This window comes from Myotis brandtii, unplaced genomic scaffold, assembly GCF_000412655.1.
Source record: "Myotis brandtii unplaced genomic scaffold, ASM41265v1 scaffold1225, whole genome shotgun sequence".
Taxonomy (NCBI): Eukaryota; Metazoa; Chordata; class Mammalia; order Chiroptera; family Vespertilionidae; genus Myotis; species Myotis brandtii.
The window spans coordinates 285,428-291,561 of record NW_005354272.1 but is presented as its reverse complement, the minus strand read 5'-3'; the positions used below and the strand labels follow the sequence as shown (position 1 = coordinate 291,561).

Sequence of the window (6,134 nt, the reverse complement as noted above, 5' to 3'; positions counted from 1 at the left end):
ACTGACCATGTGTGAAAACGGGTTCAGGTAGGAATATTCCTACTCTGTCTAGAGTTTGTCCTTGTGATTTGTTAATAGTCATTGCAAATGCTGACATCATGGGTAACTGTCGTATTAATTTAAATGGAAGGCCACTGTCAGATGGGGACAAATCAATTCTTGGAATCAGAACAACCTCTCCCTCTGCAGATCCTGTTAATACTTCAGCTTTGATAATGTTATGTTGTACTCTTTTGATAATAAATCTGGTACCATTACAAAGACCCCACTTACTATTAAGATTTCTCAATAGCATGATGATTGCATCCACTTTCAATTTTAATTTATGACATGGCATTCCTGAAGGAGTAATACTATTAAGAAATCCGATGAGAAAATTTTCCTTTTCAGCATCATCTGTGGAATTAATGGAATCAAATATGTGTGAAAATCTCCATCGAGTATATCCAAATTTTCTTCATTTAATTTTTGAACATGCTCATTTTTTGGACAAAGAATTGCAAGTTTAGATATATTTTTAATATTATCTATAGATATACAATTTCCAAAGTGGATTAATATTATCTATAGATATACTGTTTCCAAAATGGATCAATAATAGACCCATTACAAATCATTTCACTTGGGATTTCAATAATATCCATTTCTAAATGAAAACTGCTATCAAGTTTGCCATCTCCAAGTTTTACTAACCATTCACTATAAGCAGAATCCTCTGACCTAATATTTGTTGTAAGAGAAAACTTTCTGAAACATCCCCAAGCAGTACAGTACTTTAAACTCGTTTGTACTATGGCTGATCGCATAGCATGTGGTACAATACTGAGACATTGTCAAAAATATCCTCCAAGAAGGAGAACTTTCCCACCAAATACAACATTCAAATTCATAATTTTTCTTAGTAATCTGTCTATGGCATTTATAGCATGACTGGATGCCAGGGTGCATTGATCAGTAATGAGAAGTTGGGCCTTTTTAATGGTTTTAGCAACTTCACTGATTATATCGAGTCTAGAAATTGAAGTTTCATTTAGTGGAATGGGTAATTTATATTGGCAATGAAAGATTCTTCCATCGAGAAGTAAATTTGCATCAATTTCTGTAGATGCTGTGGGTAAAACAGTACCACCACGACCTTTAATATAATGTATTAAAACTTTATAAATATATGCCTCCATGCTCCAATGGCCATTTCCCACCTCAAACCTTGCCCTGGTCAGAAACAACTCGGGGAGGGTGCAGCCCTTGCCAAGGCAAGCCAGGACTCAGTGTGTTCATGCTCCGAGGGCGGGTTCCTGCCTCAAACCTCGTCCTCACTGGAAATAGCTTGGGGAGGGCACAGCTCTTGCCAAGGTGACCCCTGCAGGACTGACTTCCTTTTAGTTGGTCAAGCCTCAGTCGATACACCCAGGGTTTTTATATAAATAGACTAGAGGCTCGGTGCAGAAAAATTTGTGCACTTGGGGGGTTCCCTCAGTCTGGCCTGTGCCCTTTCACAGTCTGGGACCCCTCGGGGGATGTCCCCCTGCTGGCTTAGGCCCACTCCCTGGGGGATGGGGCCCAAGCTGGCAGTCAGACATCCCTCTGGCAGCCCAGGAGCCCTTGGGGGATGTCAACTTGCCAGCGGGGAGCAGGTCTAAGCTGCATTCTGACATCCTTAGCACTGCTGAGGAGGTGGGAGAGGCTCCTGGCACCACTGCTGTGCTGGTAGCTGTCAGCCTGGCTTGTTGCTGAGCAGAGCTCCCCCTGTGGGATCACACTGACTACCAGGGTGCAGCTCTTGCATTAAGCATCTGCCCACTGGTGGTCAATGTGTGTCATAGTGACCAGTCATTCCCACTCATTCTGCTATTAGGGTCAATTTGCATATTACCCTTTTATTATATAGGATAGAGGCCTGGTGCACGGGTGGGGGCCAGCTCTTTTGCCCTGAAGGGTGTCTCGGATCAGGTTGGGGGTCCCGCTGGGGTGCCTGGCCAGCCTAGGTGAGGGGCTGATGGCTGTTTGCAGGCTGGCCAAGCCCCCCAGCGGGGACCCTCACCCCCTGGGGGTGTGGCCAGCCTGGGTGAGGGGCTGAGGGCCATTTTCAGGCTGCCCACAGCCCCTTCAGGGTGGGGGCATCCTGCTGGGGTGCCTGGCAAGCCTGGGTGAGGGACTGAAAGCCATTTTCAGGCTGGCCACGCCCCCCAGAGATCCAAGCTCCCAGCCTCTTTTTTTTCCTGGGATTTATTTATCTTCTATAATTGAAACTTTGTAGCCTTGAGCGGAGCCCAGGGCAGGCCGGAAGCTTGGCTTCCTCCATCGTCGGGAGCAACCCAAGCCTCCTGTTTGCTCCAGCTCTGTGGCTGCTGCCATCTTGGTTGGGTTAATTTGCATACTAGCTCCTGATTGGCTGGTGGATATGGCTTATGGGTGTGGCTTGAGCGTAACAAAGGGACGTTAATTTGCATGTTTCTCTTTTATTATATAGGATTGCTTAATCCTTTCACCTTCTTTCATTTATCTCCTAATTTCCCTTCCCTCTGACAGCTGTCAGTCTGTTCCATGTAGCGGTGCCTCTGGCTCTATTTTGTTCTTCAGTTTATTTTATTCATTAAATTCCACATATAAGTGAGATCATATGGTACTTGTTTTCTCTGACCATCTTATTTCACTTAGCATAATACTTTCCAGGTGCATCCATGCTGTTGCAAATGGTAAGATTTATTTCTTTTTATGGTCCAGTAGTATTCCATTGTGTAAATGTACCGCAGCTTTTATATAGACTTATATATGATGGACCCTTGGGTTGCTTCCAAAAGTTGGCTAGTGTAAATAATGCTAAAATTAACATAGGGGTAATATATTCTATCAAATTAGTGTTTTGGATTTCTTTGGTTATATCCCCAGAAGTGGAATCACTGAGTCATGAGGCAGTTCCAGTCCTGACTGGTTTGGCTCAGTGGATAGAGTGTCGGCCTGTGGACTGAAGGGTCCCAGGTTCGATTCTGGTCAAAGGCATGTACCTTGGTTGTGGGCACATTCCCAGTGGGGGGCATGCAGGAGGCAGCTGGTTGATGTTTCTCTCTCATCGATGTTTCTAAATCTTTATCCCTCTCACTTTCTCTCTGTGAAAAATCAATAAAATATATTAAAAAAGAGGCAGTTCCATTTTTAAATTTTTTGGAAATTCCATAATGTTTTCTATAGTGGCTTCAGCAGTGTGCATTCCCACCAACAGTGCACAATGGTTCCCTTTTCTCCACATCCTTACCAGCATTTGTTGTTTGTTGATTTATTGATGGTAGCCATTCTGACATGTGTGAGGTTATATCTCATTGTGATTTTAATTTGCATCTCCCTGATGACTAATGAAGTTGAGCATTTTTTCATATGTAAATTGACCCTCTGTATGTTCTTTTTGGAGAAGTATTTATTCAGGCCCTTTTTTTCAATTTTTAAATTGGGTTGTTTGTCCTCTTGGTGTTGACTATTATGAGTTCTTTTTTAAAATATGTTTTCATTGATTTCAGAGAGAGGAAGGGAGGGGGACAGAGGGATATAAACACCAATGATGAGAATCATTGATGGGTTGCCTCTTACACACCTCATACTGAGGATCAAGCTAGTAACTTGTAACTCTAGAATATTCCCTGACCAGGAATTGAACCTCAACCTCCTGGTTCATGGTTATTGGTCAATCACTGAGCAAAACTGGCTGGGCAGTATAAGTTCTTTATATATTTTAAAAATTAACCCCTTATAAAATGTAGCATTGGCAAAAATGTTTTCCCATTCAGTGGGCTCCCTTTTCATTTTGTTGATGTTTTCTTTTGCTGTGCAGGATCATCTTTAATTTCTGTTATTCCTTCTCATTCCATCCCCAATTTGGTAGAATATACTATCCTAATATATAAAAACCCAGGGTCCACAACGACCGAATGGACGACCGGTCCATCCCCTGGCCCTCATGCTCCATTGATCAGTAGATGGCTAATGGGGGAACCAGGGTCCCTCAGGCTCCAATGAATTCGTGGCAGCAGCAACTGGTGAGCGGGCAAAAGGCAGACCAGTTGGTCCCTCCCCGGCCCAAAGGCTCCCATTGATCAGGGGATGGTTAGCAGGGAACCAGAGTGAGTGTTGGGACTGGCGAGCAGCTGGAAGGCAGGCCTCTTGGTCCCTCCTCCTGGTCCTCAGACTCCAGTCAATCAGTGGTGGAGGTGGGGTGGAACTGGGGACTGGCTTCGTTAGTAGTCCTGTAGTTTCGATCTCCAGAAAACAGGCCAGGCACCAATGGATCAGTGCCTCCAGCATGATCCCGACAGTGCTGCTGGCCATCTAGAACTCGGCCTCAGGCACTGAGGCCGCTTCCCCTACCTTGTACTGGCTCCCTTAGTAGTCCTGCAGGTTGAATTTGAAGAGGACAGGCCAGGCACCAACGGACCATTGCTGCTGGCACAATCCCAACAGTACTGCCGGCCATCTGGAACTCAGCCTCCGGCATTGTGGCCACTTCCCCTCCCTAGATGCTCCACAAGGAAGAAAGGATACCGCCAGCAGTGCCAGGGGCGACCAGCAGTTACTGACTTCTCTCCCTGTGCTTCCTCCAGGTCACTTGAACCGGCCCCCACCCACCCCGCTCCAGATGAAGTGGATTACTGCAAACAGAAGGAATGTATTAAAAAAACAAAAATCGATGACCAAGAGAATGCCGCAGTCAACATTTCTGGAGTCCGGCTCAGGAGAGAAGGGAGAATTCCATAAGTTGGCCAATGCCAAGTGAGTGCCTGGCATGTGATAGTTGTGTGACCACAGAGGAAGGAGTCCAAGTTTCTCAACAGAACACCAAGGACTTCTGTGTTCTGAACCTTATTAAGAAATGTGATACCTCATAGCACAAAGCACTAGCAGTGTCCATGTGTCCTTAGTCTCTGCCTTATTTTGCTGCTAAATTCAGCCTCAGTGTCACTGATGCATCCAGAGGCTCTGCGGCTTCCTCAAAAGCCTTGGGGTGCACTGTCTTTGACATGAAGATAGCTGCGGGCTTCAGCATCCTGGAGAGTCAGAAGGAATTTGTGTGTCAGTACTGCCAGCACAGTGAGAAAGAGCCCTGGCTACCCATGCTGGCCTCTGCCTGCTCCAGTTGGGACCGATATGCAGAGCATGTGCTAGGTCACCCCATCACCCCCACCTCTGAACGGCCAAGTCTCCCCAGCAGATCATGGGCTCTCTGGTGAAGGATTACTTCACTAGATGGCAGAACCTGTCCCCAGACAAGATTTTTCATGTCATTGTGGCCCTGTGTTATGACAAGAAACTGGAGGCCCTTTGAGAAGATGGGGTCCCCACAGCTTTACATAGTTCCCAAGGCACTGACTGCTTGTTAATCTCAGGTGAAATTGTCCAGATAATGGAGCAAAATGACCTCGCCTCGAATGACGCCACTGTGGACATTCTGTTTGGAGACATGAAGAAGGAGGTGAGGCTCCACGAGGGTGCCAGCTCTGAGGGGTACCTGGCACACATCTTCAGGCACATGGCTAAGGAGCTGTTCAATGAGGACGTGGGAGTGCTCACCTACCGCACCTTGAAGAACAAAGACTTCCAGGAGGTCACCCTTGAAAGGGACAGAGAGGTTCTGCTAAGCTTTGAGGTTGCTTATGGCTTTCGGAAGATCCAGAAGTTATCCTGAAGCTGTAGAGGGGCAAGTTCCCCTGCCACTTTGTGGAGGTCCTGGCCTGCGCCAGGCATGCCTAAGCAGCAGGGGTGAGGCCCAGGCAGATGATGGGTGTGCAGACAGGGCTCTGCTGTGGCAGATGGAAGGCATCTATGCTGCCATCCCGGTGTGACCCCCCAAGACCAGCGCCCATGTGCAGGAGTTGTACCAGGAGTGGCTGGGGTGAGGGGGGCTAGACTCCCCCTGGGCCCAGGTGGCCCTACACACCATCTAGCAGGGCCCAGGGCAGCCTGCCAGGACATCAAGTGGTAAAGGTCCAGCAGACGCCCAGCCTGCAGGCCGCCTGAAGAGGAGTGTCAGACACGTGAAGGAAAGGCTTAGCATCTCTGTCATTACTTTGGTTTTCAGAATTCCCTGTTCCCCATCTGTCGGCTCTCTTCCTCTAAGGGGTGTTGTCGTCATCACATGGGTGCAACTG

General features: G+C 47.0%; 1 pseudogene; it reads left to right on the top strand.

The window, feature by feature from the left end:
- The first annotated feature begins 4,687 nt into the window (after positions 1–4,687).
- Positions 4,688–5,828, top strand: LOC102261420 (annotated as a pseudogene).
- The last annotated feature ends 306 nt before the right edge of the window (positions 5,829–6,134 follow it).